The sequence below is a fragment of the Arctopsyche grandis genome, chromosome 2 (assembly GCF_051622035.1).
Source record: "Arctopsyche grandis isolate Sample6627 chromosome 2, ASM5162203v2, whole genome shotgun sequence".
Taxonomy (NCBI): Eukaryota; Metazoa; Arthropoda; class Insecta; order Trichoptera; family Hydropsychidae; genus Arctopsyche; species Arctopsyche grandis.
In genome coordinates, this window is record NC_135356.1 from 19,638,903 (window position 1) to 19,659,817 (window position 20,915).

Below are 20,915 nucleotides of genomic sequence, written 5' to 3' on the forward strand. Positions count from 1 at the left end.
GCTCGCTCGGCGTCTCCGGTGCCCCTTACTGCAGCCGGGGGGGCGGCGCCGCGATGCTGCGACACTGGCCGCCCCATCTACCAGGATCCCCTCACAGGACAAACGGTGTGTTCATGCCAATACGAATTGTTCAGCTACCAGAGGCTCGCCTCGGCGGGGGTGCCCCTCTCTGTCTACAGTGCCCCCTACTCGGATGCTGCTGCAGCCGCCGGGATGGCCGCCTACTTTCCAGCACTCGCGGGCGACCAACCACCCTTCTATCCCAACGCGGTAAGTTTCACATCACATACCAATTAGGAAAAAATAGGAAAACCATAACCACAATAGGAAAAAAAAAAGTATTAATTTTTGAACGTTCCATTCTATAAAATACAGAAATCTGGAGCAACCACTTTTTTGAGTTGCTTCGCTCCGATACCTCGGTACTTGCTTCAACTTTGCTCCAGCTCCGCTCCGTGCGGTGACACGACAACTCGTTCACAGATTTTCCGTAAACCGAGGATGCGCTCCAGGCATTACGTATACGGCCATCTCTTTCTCACCCCGTCTGTTCACCAAGATATCGTTTACTATGCCATTACGTATGCAGCCATCTCTTTCACAAACCGTCTGTTCACCGATAACAGACGGTCTGTGAAAGAGATGGCTGCATACGTGTAATGGCATAGTAAACGAGATCTTGGTGAACAGACGGGGTGAGAAAGAGATGGCCGTATACGTAATGCCTGGAGCGCATCCTCGGTTTACGGAAAATCTGTGAATGAGTTGTCAGTTAATCGCTCCGTGCTCCGTATATGTAGTTTTAATAGGAATCATATTATTCGTCATCTTTCTTTATTTAATTTATTAATGTTACTCATACACAGACCCATGACAGGAAGTTCTTACCACTAGCGTAAAACTCGTTTTTTGTCGATTTTGTTAAATTTTAGAACAGGAAATGAAACAAAACTTTTTATTATACACGCATAATATATTCATCAATAATATTTTTCACCAAATGTTTAATTGAAAACCATCTAAGCGCATTCAAAGCTCAAACACAGACTGAAGCTTGGGACGAAGTTCGTTCGCTCATTCAGTGTAGAAATGACTCATTTTTTACTAACCACTTCTTACTTTCACTTACGAATCACTAGTCAAAACAAGTTTGTTGTCAATAAGTTGTTTATATTTTCTGGAAGAATTCTGAGAATCGGCACGTACATTCAATCGACGAATATACAAAATTGCACACACATGATGCAAATATGCGCTGTGCAAAGTTACATTCGTCATGTTCAGACTTGAAAATATTTTTTGGCTTTCATGCCTCGTAATATGTATTTTTTTGTCATTCTTCGAATACAAAAAAAATATACAGAGCTCACTGAAAATCGGCACGTGCACGATGTTAAATACGGTGCAAAGGTACATTCGTCATGTTCAGACTTTATTTTGGCTTTCATGCCTCGTGATATTTAGTTTCATTCTTTGAATACATAAAAATATACACACAAGAGTAAAAAAGAGCTCTCAGCAATCCAAGTAACAAAATGAGATGCAAATTGGTCGAACAACAAGAGAGGTAGAAATTTTCAAGTGATTGAAAAAGTGAAGACTTATGTACATGTACGTCCATACTCAATACTGCTTAAAGGGTTAAAATACATTTGTATATACGAATATGATATAAATTTACATGTATTTTAAATTCGCGAAATAAAAGTTGTTTATGAAATCTTTTAAAAAAATAACTTTTTTGCAAAATATATACAAGAATAATATTCGAATAACAAATGGCTGAAAAATCAGACGAATAATTCGAATACTCGAATATTCGAATATTTGATTGGGATCCCTACCCCACAGCCCTGGTACATAGAATACTTTTCAAAATGACAACCTTGAATTACATTTAAAATAAAAAAATAAACAAACAACTGATAAATGTATAATTGCATTATCCATTACAAAACAGTATTGAATATACCCGTTCAAATTTATTCAAAACTACACACTCGTCTACTTGTCTTCAACGGCTTGTACTCTTCCGGAAAATTCCCACATAAGATCAGTACGACCATCGTCTATTTTTAGCAGAGTGACTCGCATTTTTCACGTCGGCGACTCTGTGAACTTCACCGCGTATTTTCCTATTATTTTAAGTGATCCGATGTTAAATAAACCAAACTTGCATTCGCGATTATTGCATACTTGGCCGATGAGACAATCGGGTCGTGCGTTTTGCAGTCGTCGATTACTCATTAATTATACACGACACAAACAATGATCAAATACGACTTTGATTCGCATTGTCGATATATTTGGACATCATGCAGACAGGGCCGGACGAAGTATTTTAGACAATCGAGTAAATTTCAAATTTGGCGTCACCACAGATTATTTAGTATAATATGTACATACACTGTACGACATAAAAAGTACATGCGATTGTTTTCCAGTAACATTTCATTAAATGATTTGAAATAATATTGTAAAAAATAAACAATTTTAAGACTAGATTTTTTCTCTGTGGAAGAGTTGAAAAGTTTTTTTTTGGAGAAAATTCGAGAATCCGTGTAAATATATTGTGAAGAAAGTATTTTAAGCAAATCTTCCTGGGAACCGAGAGTCCAACAAAATAATGTATCTCTCGGGAATCAGAGAATCGCCTAATCACTAATCCGGTGACGTATGCAAGCAAGTATGTATGTAGGCATACGTAAATGCGATTGTCCGTGTATGTATGTACACATACATGTATGTATGTAAATTCTCTATCAAGCAACAATAACATTGGGTGATGGGTTCCGACAATGGTGTCGGATCGAAACGGAGAGGTGGGCTTTCGAAAATTCCAAGGTGAGAAGGATAAACATCTTCAGGCAGATTATATTGTTAGCATCCCCTAACAACGGTAATCCAAAGGGCTAACGACCCGGTCACGTCGCGGCCAAGCCGTACGCAAACAAACCCAACAACTGTCACGTTGTGTCAAACGAGGGTTAATCAATGAATGAATGGTTAACGGCGATTTTGATTTTTGTACACAAACTCCGGTCGTCCGTTGTGGTTTCTCTTGTACATACTATGTCGGTATAAACAAGCATACATATGCTGGTATAATGATTGTGTAGTGTGCTGAGAAGCTTCACACTTGAGATTTGACAGCTTTGAGATGACGCATTGGGATCGGTTCGTATAGTAGGTATATAGAAATTATAAGGTGTGTTAAATATACATATTGATTTGATGTTGTTTCGAAAAGATTCATTAATTTCATCATTGTCATCATTGACTTGTAACAGTTTCACATTTAAAACAAAGATTTCGTACATTAAGCATACATTACATTAAAAATATTACTCAAAGTGGTATTTGTGACATTTGTAAATATTACTCAAAAATTGCAATGGCTTTTTTTCACTAAATACCACTCTAATGTAATATACACAGATTATTATCATTAATGTTCTCTGCCTCATTAAATCATATGTACCATACATAAATATATGTACAAAGGTACATACCAGTGGCGTGCCGTCACTTTTAAAACAGGGGACTGGGTATGGACAAAATATATTTAAAAATATATATATTTAATTGTTAAATTATAAAATCTGTCTTCAAGTGATGAATGTAGTTTTTCATTCTTGTGCTGACAGAAATATCTCAAGTAGCTTACCTTTCTTAATAATATCTTGTCTGTCTTCAAAACTTAATTTTATGAATGCTTGAATGTCATATTTGTATTAAAAAAAATCTGTCCAAATGTGTGCTATTTTACTAAAAATTGTAGTTCAGAATGATGTTTGATAGACACAAATCAAAATATTCTTAGTGAAAATTCCATAAATGCTTGAAGAGACATTTTTTGTATTCAACGGAACGCCTATATGTACATAAAAATTTTTTCAGTACCGCGAAGGGAACATAATTGAGACGGTGAGTCCGTACAAGCGAATAACGCGGTGGACCATAACAATCCACTACCACTTCCACTAATTGAGGTAGGGCCGATTCTGGTTTCAATACTTCACTATTCCGAGTGAGCAATATCAATATGGACAACGATTTGAAATTTTTGTAATAGAATTGTTGATATTTTAGGTGACTAGCCTTGTCCCTCTAGTTCAATGACAGCACACCACTGATAAATAAGCTAGTGCGTATTCAGAAAACTTATGTAGTTACTATGTAATTTAAAATTAAAAAAAAAGCAAAATTCGCACCCCGTTTCGTAAATGTAATACTTGCGTGTATAAAGACCGGCTTATCTATTGGGCAGACATAGGGCACGTAAATAAAATGATTACGTGTGTTTTTTTCGTCGTTTATGACTGTCATAGTTTTAGAACGAGCGACAGAGAAGGAGAGAGAGAGAGCGAGAAAGGCACCGATTGAGGGATAGAGAAACCCTAAAAGGTTTTGCCCCCGGCGATAAACAATGTGTAATGACACACGATTACATAAATGCCTTTGCCGTTTCCCACACAAAAATGTGCAGATAATCCAATACACGGCCGCTAAGTATCCAATAACACGGGGCCAACGTGTACTGCTGAGGCTATGGGGGTGGTGGGAGGAAAGTGAGTGGGGTGTCGTGGGGGTGGTTGACTCGTGTCAAATACTCAAATTGTATAATCATATTACGCGTGAACATAACCACACACACACACACACACACACACACACACATATTACATTTATAATTTAAAAAAATCTTAATAACGAATATTTGTTTCATTTTCATGTCAACGTATCAACGGTCATGTACATATGTTTATTATACACGTCTAAAATAAAGTAATTTGTCTGTAAGATTTGTCCAAGCATATTGTACTTATTATAAAACCGAAAAAAAAAATTAATTTTGTGAAAACCACGCCATGTGTAGATTAACATATGTGCATAATTCAGCTTTCAATACCCCCTCTTAACTAAATTTAAAGTCAGTTATTAAATCAAAATGTCCATTATGTAAAGTTTGAAAATGACAAGTTTCTAAAAATATTTCAAATGAACCGAATATTTATATTAAATACCAGGACCGTGGAGTCAGAGTCGGAATCAACCGATTTCGACTATATATTTTTATTTTCTTTAATTAATAGTAATATGGTATGTGTCAACTAGAGTCTCCAATTTTATTGAAGTAAATCCGCTATTAAATTAAAATTTAATAATGTATTTATAAAAATCATGAATTTAAAAAAAATCGTTGAACTGCAGGTATTTTGATGTGTTGTCTCACATTTCTTCATTTCGAGAAATATATCGCGAAACAAATATGAAGTTTTGCGCTTAAAAATATTGGTGGCATGTAATATTTTTACTGTCAATATTTAGTGATATTGACAGTTTATTTTATTTACTGATCAATTAAGTACCGGCTAATACTCAATAATTAAGAAATTGTCAGTGACACTATGAATCGCGAAATATTTTTATGTGTGTATGTTGTTATTTTCTTGTAAAAAGATAAAATATATCAACAGCATTAAGATTACAAGTCGTTCCCATACTTAAATCGGTAAGAAACCTGATCTATGAATGTATGTAGGTGAACACTTAGTTATTACATAATTTGGGTAGACATTATATACCTATGTATGTACATATGTATGCTCGCGTTCTATATTACATATGTATTTGTTCGTTTAAGGTAGATTTGAATCCATGGTATGTGTGCTAGAGTGGCTCGTTTATCCGGCCTGGGTGTGTCTTCAGACACATGTAAGACACCTTCAGCTGAAATTGTGAATGATGTTCTCGACTCTGTGCCCGTAGGTTGGTTCCCCGTCCACGATTTCCTCTGTGCCGCGACAGATGGGACGGGAGGTCTGCCGGGAGCTAGCCTGGGATGGGACGGGACGGGATGGGGGAGGTTGTAACGGAGTTAGTCGAACCAGCGTCGTACATCCGTTTGCCACCCCTGAACTTGTGCGAGCGTCTGTAACGCGATCGGTGTTACTGTCGTAACGAGACGTCTACTTTCAATTATGTCAGAGTCGGCTGATTTTTAGCTATTAAACCGAATTCGAATATAAAGGTTTATATATGATTATATTAAATCACTTTTTATCTTAGAAGAATTTCAAGCCTTCAGGAAAATCTTTACTGGTGTCGAAGTGTAGATATTTGTTGCGGAAATAAAAATAGCTAATTTGGATTAAACTATACATTTGCTTAGTGAATACCATTTTAATTAGTAATAGTAATTAGTAACAGTCATTTATTGGATTTTGTACAAAATAATTAAAACGGAATGAACAATTTTATTTAACGAGTTGAGATTTGGGATCTAACTGAGGCGAGCTTTCCGTTGTCTTTAAATATCGCAAAATCCTCTATCTATGAAGAATTTCAATTTAATTAAATTATTTAGTATGTGTATTTACTATACACATAAATCTGTATCTGTATGTTAGTATGTGTGTGTGTGTATATATATATATATATATCTATATATATATATATATATATATATATATATATATATATATATATATATATATATATATATATATATATATATATATATATATATACATATATGTATATATGTGTACACCTGTGTGTGTATGTATGTGTGTGTTTGTATGCTACTTTTTTTTTCATTTATTCAATGGTTATTACTTTTTTTTGTAATTGGCCTGGAAGGCACATTGAGTTTTATTGTTAGGCCTTCCTGGTATACATATATGTATAAATAAAACAAAAAAAAATTCTCATACTTAACGGGTGAGGAAGCTGCTTTTTCATTCAATTTAAATGTCGGAAATATTGAAAAAAGGGATTTTGTCTTAATTTTGTCAGACATAGTTGTAAAATATATAATAATAACAAACTTAGTTGTGCTGATTTTATATCTGATATAATTAAATCTTCTTTTTTTACTGTAATATATTTATTTTAAATTTTTGTGTGCCTCTTTTGACTGATTAAAATCGATAAGGGGCCATACAAATATTTCGGTGATTAAAAAAAAATGGATGTCTGCTCTTTATATATTATATTTTGTAATATTAAAAAATAATCTAATGTAAAAATTCTAAGAAACAATTTCAATTATTTAGGTTTCACATTAAATTTTCCGACGCTTCGACATCTCCTTCCATTTTAGATTCGGTGTATTCTTCTCAAACATTTTTCCACTTGGGTTGTTTCGATTTGATAAGAATAGACAGTGAATTTGAATAACATTATAAAAACACTGGTTGCGAGAGATCATCGGTATAGCTTCGGGGACACGACCAGAATGGTTTCGCGCTTGCTCACTTAGATTCGAACTAGTTTGAGCTAGGGAATTGTAGGGATACCCGCTACATTGTGCAGGAAACACCACCACCCACATCCCCCCATACAATTCCCACCCACTCTGTCACACCTGAACAGGTGGGAGGGAGTCCCCGAACTGGCGGGAGTTCCCGACCAACTTTACAGCCTGCTAGCGCACGCTCTTACACTCACTTATATTATACATATGTATGTACGTATTTTCCATGAAACTTAACGATACACATAATATCTACAATATCTTTTGCAATGCGTAAGCTAAGAATGTACACAAGTACATATTTGGATGTGTATATTTAAAAAATATACTCAAACTCTTCATATAGGATTACTACATACATACGTACATAAATGGAAAAATATGAATGACATGGAATGGAGGACAAAATGGTAATATAATTTTTTCTAAATTTGAAAGTAAGTACCTATTTACAATTAATAATATTAACATTAATATACATAACTTTCAAAAGTATTAGGTATGTATTTAGATAGTATATTTTCAAAACTTAATCATTGACTCTTAATATCTTTAAAGTTATATAATATTTGGGTAGAATTACACCTTTTACACATTCAATTGAGATTTTATTTTTGGCTAAAAAAAATAAAATTTGGCATGAGTATCTTATATGTATTAAGAAAAGTCTTAAATAAGGACCGTTTTTTAATAGAATTTAGGGCACAATTTTATAGTAAAAAAAAGACATGTCCTACTTTTTGATACCATATGGTAGGTCTAGATTTTAGAGAAGCTTAAAAAAAATCAATTTCTACCGTTCAACTCTCGATCTATGGCTGTCTCTCTCGTTTTGTGTTCACTGAATGAATTTATTTATATTGGGGTGGGGGCTATAAAGGTCTTTTTTAATTCGACCGGTTGTAATGGGTGCCGAACACGTCGACCACCTACTGAGATATTTACCAATCTCTGGATTTATTGGTATCCCGCGCCGACCGGGAGATTTCGAGCCACTAACGGCTTCATTAGACTCCCGTAGTACGGTTTTTTGATTCCTTCGGCCGAATTTATACGTTATTTATACGAAAGCCGGGGAAAAAGTACAAAATAAAATATTCGGTCAAGCATTGCGGCGTGATATATTGCACGCTCGGTGATAAATCTGATGGTCAGATTAAACGCGCTTAAAGTTTGCCACCGTTGTATTACAATGGGCACGTTTTGTAGAGTTTGATTTAATAATTTGACGACGACGTTGTAGTTGAAACTTTGATGGGATTATAATCGTCTATGAAGTTGTATTCAGAATAAAATATTTTTCACAATATCAAATTTCTAACTTTGACAGATTGTACGTATACAATATGTATGTATGTAGGTACGTGTAGGAAGCAAGTATCTTATATGTATTCTACATACTATAGTAATGTGTCAATTTCGTTTGATTGCTATCAATGAAATTGTTGGAATGTAATTGATTAATGACCATTGTATAATACCTATATTATATACGTAAGTATACTTACCTACAATAGCTTGAATTTGAAATGATTTTGATTAATAAATATAATAATCTTATTTCCATGCAAGTAATGTCTATATACATGTGTAAGTATTGGATTTTCGCTTTCTATTAAAAAAAATACGATAAAATATTTAAATATTAGTTTAAGGATCTGTTTTTTAGTGGGATTTGAATGCTTTGTATACGAATAATATGAATGAATAAATGCAATCAATTAGCATGTGATGATGAAAACTCAAAAGATATTCAATAAGTACTCGGCTATAGCTATGTCTCGTGTGAAATCGTTAATTTTTATATCCAAACATAATAAATATTATTCGTATATACATATATATTTTGAGAAATAAGAACATTTTTTTTTTCGTTTTAAATGTGTGATATGCTTTTAGCGCCGGATATTATAGTGGCATTATTTATTTTATTATCGCGTGGGACACGGATGATTTCGTTCGTTAATTTATTTAACCATTTCATAAGCGTAATAATGAAATTGCTCGTGTGTAATAATAATCGATCGCTTTTGAACATTTCGCCGATTGCATATTTATTAATTGATTTAGGCAATGCGATGTGATTGCGTCCAGTAATTATGGAGCCGATCTATCACAATTATTCGACGGGTGATGTTGTGGTCTCGTACATGGTGTGGCTATATGGGCACCACTATAACGTCAATTGGCTACCGCTTTATGTGGCAACTTTTTACATACACATTTGTTAGTATTATATCCAATTTTGCATAAATGTGTGTGTGGGGATAGGGATATAGGGGCGCGATTCCTACGGTGCGAGTCCTTTCATTACGTAATTAACCCCTAAGTTGTCGTCCGCGTGTTGAGCCTGTTTTGTTGATTAACTTGTTCAGTATGTATGATACGACCATAATAATATTATACTAATCGTTCATTCTGTCAATGGGTTGATGACTTAATGTAGAAATGCTTGTTTTTTGTTGGTTTGACAAGTCAAATGTTTATTTTGAGCATAGCAGTTTGTTCACGTTATATGTACATACTTACATATGTACATGAACAAACTACATACAATATGTATGTATATACGTATTATAATTTTTAGAATCAAATTTAATATATTCTGCTTTGTATGTATGTAAATACTATAAATCAAAAGAATAACTTATATAGCAGGGTTATCAAAAGTAATACTTTTACAAATTATCATGAATTTTTTTTATGATAATTTGTAAAATTATCAATAACAACTTTATAACAGCTTTTGATTTATTTTAAACTAATTTAACGCTGCTACGTAGGAAATATATAAAATAGTAAAGAAAATATGAGTATTCGTATTAGAGTAATTCAAGCTTCTTAATTATAAAAAATTGGATTTTCAAAAAAAAAGGTTTCAAACATTGGCTGGGCTACAATTTGATAGGATTTATTTAAGATATAAAATATAGTGGATAGAGTGAAGAGATTGAAATGGCAATGGGCGGGCCACGTGGCTAGAAGAATTTATTTTATTTATTTATATAATTTTAGCTAGTTAGCTAATTTAATACAACTTCCATTTTTAATGAAATACATATTTTATTACATAACTCTAAAATTATACTATACTAAGCTTATATGCACTGTCTCTCACAGAGGTGTCTCCTCGCACCTTGCAAGAATGCATCCACGGTCTTAGAAGGTATGGTCGAAAAGTGGACAAAAGAAGTGCTAGAATGGTACCCAAAAGAATGCAAAAGGTTAAAAAGAAGATGATGGATGAGAGTTGCTCAAAACAGAGACGAATGGAAGCGTGTTGGAGAAGCTTTCATACAGCAGTGTATGGTGAATGGCTGTAGATGGTGATGACTTGAGATGTGTAATTTTAAAAGAAGGTTTGTAATATTAAAATAAACTTTGTTCGAAAAGCTTGGCGATAGTCTGTTTTTTTTTTCTTTTTGATTTGAATGTACCTATACCTTAGTTTAAAATTAAGTTTTTTTTTAATTGTGGAAAGTGCTTACATTTTACCTTTTAGATGAATAAATAATTTGAACGATAAAAATCGGATATTTTCGATTATTATTTTGATAAAATAAGGATAATGATTAATAAAATTCAAACTCGTTCTTTTAAATGCGGTATGTAATTTCATTACATAGTTTCTTCTAAAGTAATGACTGAAATTCGCTGTCTAGGCTAACATTTTAAGGTTAAGTTTAGATTTTGAATTTGAATTCTGCGAAACGGAATTCGAATATTACGCAACCGGTTGGCGTCCTATCGGTCGACCGGTCGATTCCGTTAAGTGTCGCGATCACAATAACCGGCGACAAATTGCGCAATGGATTCGACGCGCTCTTTATCGCCTCATTTGCGCCTCCGAGTCGCGGGCGACTGCAATTAAGCCGTCACCACCAGTGCATTCTCGAGATTTCTCGAGAATCGAGATTCCCGGTTGCACAATGCCGTCGTGAGACCGAGCGACGACCGGTTCGGGCGCCCTACAAATTGCCCTTGCTTTCTGACATTTTCACAACCGACGACATCGCGAGAAAAACCGAATAAAAATATTACGCGTTGGATTTGTTCGCTTTTTTTTACTGTCAGGGTTATCGCAACTTGGAACATTGTAGTTTATAATATTTGCACAGAGGCATTAGAAGTCGCGTTGCCATAATTCATGAGTAATCACAAAATAAACATCGCCCGCAAGAACTAAACAATAAGTTGAATTGCAAAATTGCACCCGAAGGTCGTAAAACTCTTTGTATGCAACTCAAATGCTGTGAATGTCGTATATTTTATTTGCGATGTCTAAAACGTTTTTTCAAGTACATATTATAAATATATCTATAGCATGGCGATTGAACTAAAAACTTTTGATTATAATACTAATTTTTTTACAAGATTCCATTTTTAAATTCGGGTTGGAATTATATGTACGTAAATGAAAAAAAAAACAAAATATTGAAAACTTATTGCATAATTTCATAATTTTTCTTTGAGTTGTACTACATCCCTACATACACATGTATGTATATGTCTTTTGAGTTTTCAAGTGTTTCCGGCAAAACTATGTTCAAAATTTTAAATTTCCAGAAAGTTGCTATTAAATGTCTTGCAATGTGCTTCTGAATTATTGGTAATGAAATATTTTTGAGATAAATTCATGTAAAATAGTGGCGTGTGCTTGAGTCATAAAGGGCATCTGGAGCTCGAAATATTTACATAATTACGTACGTACATATGTACGTAATGGGATCAAATAGATGTAGTCTATAATTGAAAAAATGATTTGTACTGGAAGATTTTTTTATTATATTTAAAACCCGTTGTTACAAAAACTGGATGACACTACTGCATACATCCCTACTAAAAAAAATGCAGGTGTGTTTAGTTTATTTTTTTCTCAAATGCTAAAATGTTTAATTGCTTATAATTAATAATATCTATTATTTATCATAAGAACAAACAATGTAACTATATGTAATAAGTAACTTTATTAGACTATTGTTGCACTGTTACCTACATATGTATGTACATAATTTAGAACTGAGATAATTTAAGTTATAAAAGATTTGATTATGTTTATATTTTCCAAGTCTATTATATCCGTTTACTTTACTTCATTTAAATAATAACCATCAATTTAAGACAGTTATTTATATATGGTATTAATGTTAGATTTAAAAAAATCTAGACATGTACATATGTATGTATGTATATAAAAATGAACGCGATTACACATCGTTTTATAACTACATAAATAGATAAAGCGAGTTTGATCAAATATACATTCAAATATGCATAAGTACATTTCAATTTACATTACGTAAAAGTGCATTCGTCACCGATCAGATCATCGACAAATCGTATCTGCGCCGAGCTCTTGAACTCAAAACCGACATTATAATAATTATATAATAATAATAATGATGATTTTAAAACGCAGCGACCCGCTTAGTGCAGGAATCCGTTTTTATCTTTGAATTATTAATGGCGACATATCGAGAGAAGCGCGAAGAAGAACAAAAACTGGTTCCTTAGAAAATATTATTTTCATTAAGGCACGACGACGGTGACACGTCAGAGACGAGATAAGACACAGAGGAAGAGAGTCGCATAATGTCTCTGCATATATACATACATACATATGTATGTGAATAATCTGAATGTGTGTGCATGTCAAATTATGCAAATAAGACCAAGAGCGAGCAAGAAGACCAAGGGTCACGTGAGAGTGCAACATTGTTGAGAATGCAACATATTAAAATGTGTGTATCTGTATGTACATAAATGCGCTCTCATTTATATTTCGATGTGATAACGGCGATGTTTGTTAGGCGATTTTAGCATATTATGCATTTAAAAACTGCAATCAGCCTTGCATGTACCACAAAAAGACGACACAAGCTGGGATCTTTGTGCACAATCGTTTATCTCTCGCTGGGGCCAGGTGCGTACGTACATATGTATGTGGCATTTTTTGTGTTGTCCAAGAAGAGGCTTGGGTTAGATTGGGCTTGTGTTTAGTGTACTTTTGAATCGGTGTTAAATTTAAAGGTGAATTTCGAACTCTTGATATTATAATTGTCGTTGGACTATTTCTGTGTTGTTCATTATTTTATTTGATGTAAACACGTCAAATAAAATAATTAATAAAAAATAATTTAAAAACAAATCACACGTAAACAAACGTTTACGTGTGATTTTTTTTATCTATATGTTTACATGCTTAAGTGTTTTCATCACACACAGGGCAATCACCCTCCTTCTTGTTTATAGTTTTTGAATGATTAATAACGAATAGGTATTGATTGTTACAGCAGATGGTGTAGTTTGGTTAAGGAAGTGTAGTCAAATGAAATTATCAGTAATTACTTAGTCGGTTTTTATTTTAATGCAATTTTTCTTACTTCATTCAATGATTCCTCTTTGTAAAGTGAAAGTACTGAATATGACAATTATTCCTTAATCGAACGTATTCGCTATAATTATTTTAAGCTAGAGTAAATTGCGGTTTATTTAAAGTTATATGAATTTTATTCGGAATCAGTTAAGAAATATTGGTATGAGTATGATGAGCGCATATCATATATGAATGTGATGTCATAATTATTTTTAAGTAAAATATATTTACTATCGTATGTACATGTGTATGTATGTAAACAATATTCATACAGAATAGTTTGAATTAACGTGTATTATGTATTTGAAATTGACTTACAATGTCTTTCTTACTCTACTTCTTTAGTTAGTACCTATTTATGTAGATATAAATCAGCAGTAAACTACATACATACGTAAAAATAAATTAAGCAAATCTTTCCACTGTGGTAAAACATACCAGGTATATTATACTTTAATCATAAAATTAGTAAACACCATTGAGATTTTTAATAAAAAATTTTTTTAGTTTTATTGTGTTTGTGCATTTTTAAACAATATATGTATGTATGTAATTAAATATAAATATATTAACCAAAAAGGTCTACGTTTAATATTAATATTAACACGATTTTTTGATACGTAATGTTTCATGGATGTAAGAATTTAGAGTGCATATTTAATATATTTTTTTGATATTTTCAGGCCGTCAGTATAGAGCTGAAAGAAAACCTAGCAGCCGGTGCAGCATCCTGGCCTTACCCTTCAGTCTACCATCCGTACGACACTGCATTTGCCGGTTATCCGTTCAACGGGTAAGTCCACAGTTTCTAAAACATTATTATTATTAATTGACGTATGTAATTGGTATACATTAGTAACAATGAGCGGCAGTGCGCTGGCCGAACATAGTTTCACCGAATGTATAATTTTCCGATTTAGACGCGGGTGAAAGGCGCACCGGGAACAATTGAAAGTAGCTAACGAACCACTTGACACATATATGTATACACACATATATATATATATATATATATATATATATATATATATATATATATATATATATATATATATATATTTATATATATATATATATATATATATATATATATATATATATATATATATATATATATATATATGTCTATGGATAGGACGCATACTTTGTTTCATTTAATCGAAGATGGACATACCTATGTACCTACATATACATAGTTTACTTTTTCTTTATCATATGATACTTTAGAAATTTAACGACACGACGTTTGGGCGATGATGAAATTTTAAATGTGTACCAATTAAGCAAATTAAAATTTTAATTTTATTAAAACAATATTTAACTACTTTCATATATTACATTTTAATTTTAATTAATTTTAATATAACAATGTAAGCTTTGATTCGGCGTCGTAAATTGTGCGCTTGACTTGTGTTGATGCGGAATTGTAGGATTATGTTCTTATTATATTATCTACATACACATACATATCATATTGTGTATTTTTCATATTGTATTTTAATAGTAGAGCGTTGTTTTTTTATCAACAGGGAGGTCATGACTTTACTTCCTGACCGGAATCATTTTTTTTTTTTACGATTACGAGTAAGCTGGCAAGATCTGGGTGGTTGCTAAATCCAGATCGGTCGTCTACTGTTAAATTTTGTTTCGATTTTTATTTAAAATTGGCCACCCATCCGCTATTTTCACAATTCAGATCGTCGTTCACAGACATTATTTGCTTGTACGTATACAAAAATAATATTTGATTTTTAATCTATGAAAAATCATTGTGAAAAATGTGTCACAAAGTTTGCATTACAAATTAAACTTTGATTATGTTGGAACATTTCTATTTGTGGATCGCGCTCTGAAATCTCACATCAAATTTAGTATTTAATTATGGATTTATATGTATGTGATAATTTGCATGTCCTATTTACTTATGTATAATAAAATGCATACATGTTGACACTTATCAATATTTTATAATATGTTCGCGATAAGACATATGTATGTGATATTTATCTATGCATTATAACGTAAGACATTATAGCGTTGTACTCATTTCATTTTGTAAATTTGAGCTGTCCGCTAAATGTCAAATGGTCGGTTTTACGGTGAGAAAGAGGAGTTTTTGGATGTTTGAAAATTATTAATGGATTGTGGAGGGAATCGTTTCGGTTTACGTCGGCCTTATAGTTGGCGACCACTTCGACCGCAAATCCCACGTTTTGAATCGCGGTTTTGAACCCCTCTCTAATCCGGAAAACGACAATACGAATTTTAATATTATATGAAAACACAAGCATCAGTAGGTATTTATTGTTATACTTATAATCTTAACTGATATAATTTGCTAGCTTGATAGTAATTTTCACACTTTCACATATCTAAAATATATTTTTCATATTTGATTTCGGCCAAACATCGGCACGAATTGAGGATATCGCTTTGTGAGTTTACTTATGTATGTATAAAATTTTAAGTATACAATGTATGTATGTATGTATTTTCAAGATTATGTATGCGACTTTTGACTTAATTTCCTTACACTTTACACAAAGAACACTGCATTTTATTATGCATGAAATAATTATGCATACGACGTGTATTCGCTATGAATTGGAAATCGGCCTTTGTGTCGCACAAAACATCGACATTTTAATTGAAGAATAATTTGTTGCGTTGAAACGATGTTGAATGCAAAGAAGTTGTCTTATATTGATACTGGTGTAAGTACATACATACACATGTATGTATAATATATTACACATTTAATGTAACATGTATGAACTTATGAAAGTACGATTTAATTGCTCGTTAAAATCAACAAGAAGACTCTTTATAATTGCCAGCATATTTCAACGTTATGTTATTATTATCATCATCATATGTATTATCAGGGCCGTAGCTAAGCAGGTGTAACAGTTGCACACGCACAGGTCATGAAAATTTAAGCGGAGGAGGATATAAATTGCTCAATATTTCGATACAAATTATTTTATCAAAATCAAAATAATGTTTATTACATTTTTTCGAAATTTTATCACAATTTATTTAATCAAAAATATGTGTATATAAAATAAATGCTCGGGTGGGTGGAAGTTAAAAAAAAAAAAATCTTTCTCCAAAACTTTGTATAAGACTCGTTGATCGCGATCACTTCCAAAAATCGTCTACTGTTTAAATTATGTATGTACATACATATGTAGAGAATTTAAGAGTACCAAAGTACCAAATTATATGGTTCAAAATTGAAAACTACATATGTATATGTATTTAGCAAATAAACAAATTAGTAATTCATCTTTATATATAATTGACAATAAATTATAATCTTTAATTCGATCGATATTTCAACATACGTGTATTTTAGTACGTACATGTAAACAAAATTAATTGATTTCCGTTCGATCAATCGATTATCACGAGCTACTGAAGATTGCAATGCTCAACGCACGTTCTCAACATTATCACCGCCGTTTTGTTTTTTTGCCCGTTTTTATTTTATTTACCCGAATAATAGATATACATATATACATATATGAACACATTCAAACGAAAATATGTCGCGGCGATCGGTATCTTCGGACCAGAGGCGATATATCCGACGAGCAGGTGTACGTGTCGAGTCGGTTAATTGCGTACGAACGCTTGTAAGATTTTTCGATTTGGTAAAATCTCTCGTCGCTTAATTCGATACCGTTTTTTCGATGTCCATATTTATTATAGAGTGGTTGATTTTTCATTGAAATTTTACATACATAAAGTTGCACTTGAAAAAAGGCAACATTGGTTGCTCAATACACGTATGTGGGTGTTGCAAATTAGATACGTAGTACATATGTAGGTATATACATACATACGTATGTGCATTTGGATCTTATATGAATATTGATCATTTAGTTTCCGGTCGATCAGTTACGATAAAAATGTGATATAATTATTTTATTTATTAGAGATTTGTATGACTGTTTACGTATTTACATATGTATATACGTTTATATTGCATATTTTAAATTAGTATTGAATGGAAAACCAAACGTAAGATTGTATCGTATCTATGTATGTATGTACATACATATGTACTTAAATTTTTGAGATTTGTTAAATTTTATTTGAATCTGAAAGATATAGAGACTGTTGACGGAAACTATTTTCTCTTTTCATTCGTATTAAAAAAAAAACTCAAACCCCAATAAACGATCTTTCTATAGAATGCTGTTTATAACAATAATTACAGTTATATATATATGTACTTTGTAAATTGAAAGTTTGATTTTAAATCACGGTTTATTTTATAAGCTTATTAAAATGTTACTGCAACTGCTTGCAATGTTTGTTTTATTTCAATGACTGTGATAAATCGTTTATGTAAAAGTTCCTTTAGTATTTTTTCTGAATATTATTAGACTATACACATTTTAAAGCTATGTAGAGTGAGTATGTATGTACATATGCATTTCTGTTTTGAATTTGACCCAGTAAAAAAATGTCAGTGTAATATTTCTGAATTATATGTACATACATATATACCTGTATATATATTTCCGATTTCCGGTTTTGATAAAGTTAGATTACCAAACGAGTGCTGAACGTACATACATATGTATGTACGTCAACGTCATAAAGCCCGACTCACACTTGTGTGAAAGCGTCAGGGCCGTTAATTAGTTTCGTTCGGTAGGACATGTCGACATTGTTCGACAACAATAACGACGAACATTAAGTTATGTTATACATACATATGTATGTGTATATGTAAGTGTACATACATGCATACGTATATACATACATACATACACTTACCGAAGAACACAATCGATCCATTAAATAAATAAAAATGAGAACTCGAAGCGCCAACTTTTGTACAAGGTGGTTCATAAGTAACGGGAGCATTTTTTTCCCCATTTATTTACGGAATGTCACGTTAAACGATTCGAATACATATTTCTATATGAGAGGTATATATACATCCAAAGTTGACAAAATCATACATATGTATACGCTTTCATTTGGGAAATTACATAAATGATGCAATGCAATTATGTCATTACACTACATATGTAGAATCGAATTGCATTAGTAAAATTTGAACAAAATATGCATTTATTTACATAGCTGTTTTTGTATTTATATCTCTCATATGTGGCTACTGGCATTTTTAATGCTATGTATGGAATGCAGATCGATCCATTTCTGATCATCTTTTTATTGATCCAAAATAAAACATTATATTATAATTTCTGCCTATCAACAAGGGCAGTAAAAATTCCCTTCTAATGACACTTTATAAAGAAACGGTACTAATCACCGCCATGGTTCGATCCTCTAACGTTTTTACTCTAAAATTTTAAAACTATTTGAAATATAAATGTAGCGTGTAATTGGCGTTAAATGTTGTCAAATTAATTACTTAGTATGTGTACGTATGTTCATATATACTTAGTAACTTTTTTTTTGAACTCGCAATTCATTTTGTTTATAAAGTGGGAGAAAATTTTATGCGGAGCTTCTAGTTTTGATTCCTAGGAAATATGGCCACCTTTGTATAGGTCTTCTCTTTTTTTATATTTTTGCAACTTAAAATTCCAATTGCTTTCACGAATTGAAATGTAACGAGCTTAGAAACAAGTTTGAATATTGGAAGTACTTATTAATAAATTATATTAAAATTTTAATGAAAATTCTGCAAAGGTTTGAATCGGGACGATGATTGGTACCGTCACCTTTTTAAGTAATATGAATGGTACAAAAATTCGTTCCGTTTCAAATGAAGTGGATGAGATCTAGCAAGTATGTCTGTACATATGAGTAGGCAGTGTGTTTACGATGTTAAAGTAAATATCTATGTGGAGCTGATTTTCTAAATTAAATCTTAACATTTCATCGAGCAGTTCAAGAGTTATTAACGAGGCAAACACTTACAGCCCACCTTATACTTAATATATACTAGCAAACGTATCTACTTAACCGTCTGTTTCTGGTGTGGTGCGGTCAACCTTTATGAATATGCTAATGGCTGTTGACGCGACAATATAGCCGGCCAAGGGTCACATCCATAATGTCGGCCACGAAAATCAGCATTGTATGTGAAGTAACAACATTCGAAAGTTTTGTAGCTACTAAATAAGCGTTTTTACATAATTAATAGGGCGCGCGACCCCATCGAGCTTGAACTTTTGCCATGTGTACTCGTATGTATGTACATACATAAATGTATATACATTATATGTATGTACATACGTACATGCATGAGCATGGCGGTTCGGTTTATTTGTACTGTGTCTACGAATCGAGCTAGTTTGAATTACATGTTTTCGAAATGTGTACTTTTGAAATAAGCGTGTACGAGTTGTGTGTCTGCGATGTGGATTTTCCCCATTGTAAAAGTTTGCAATGCTATCACTTTTTTCGATTTGAATTTTATAGAATTGTAAGCATTATACAGAATACATTATATAGTTTCATAAGCTATGGATAAAAAACTTCAATGCCTGAATCGTAACATAAAATTGAATTCCATTGAAAAACGTTTCAATGTATGTAAATTGAACTGGATATATGTACATACATATGTATGTAATTTGTAAACCAAATTCTTATCACCTTTTTCTATTATAGGTTTTGTATACAGGCATGCTTATATAACATGTTTAGATGCTGCCATTTCATCAATATTTTAATTATGTATGTACATACATATGTAGGTACCTGCATATCTGAGTTTTGGTTATAATATATTAAACTTAAAGATAATAATTTATTTATTTATTTAATAATAGTTGGGAAGGGCGGCAAAGCCTATATTTTCAAGGGATTTGATTTATTTTTATTTTTAAATGCTTTTTATTAATACTAAATTATGCTCACAATACATATTTTAACGGCTACTGATCTACTGATCATTTTCTATTTTACAATTTTAATTTAATTTTGTTAGTGACCATAATATTATATTATTCTAATATTTATGTACATCATAATAGAAAAAAGAGCTCAAAAACCTATTTACAATAACTCAAGGGGTTTGATAATCATACAGTAGTACAGAAATACAAATATTAAATAAGATGATGCAAAAAAATAAAAATAAAAATCAAAAACAAAGAAAATATAAACCACTCGAAACAGACGAAGATAAAATAAACATGAGAAAATATAAAAGATAAACCTAAAAAAAAAGAAGAACCCATTCATTTTTAGGAAATCATCAAGATTATTTTTCAAAAGGCTTAAGTAATTAATTCATTGGATAGACTATTCCAAACTTTAACCACTCTATTTGAAAATAAA

General features: G+C 32.1%; 1 protein-coding gene across 1 annotated transcript in view; it reads left to right on the forward strand.

Moving 5' to 3' along the window:
* Nucleotides 1–243: 243 nt before the first annotated feature.
* Nucleotides 244–20,915, forward strand: part of mirr (iroquois-class homeodomain protein mirror) — a 50,540-nt gene continuing 29,868 nt past the window's right edge. The window contains exons 1-2 of the mRNA XM_077445977.1: nt 244–270; nt 14,321–14,430. The gene's annotated coding sequence lies outside the window, so the exon portion shown is untranslated. The remainder of the gene's footprint in view (nt 271–14,320; nt 14,431–20,915) is intronic.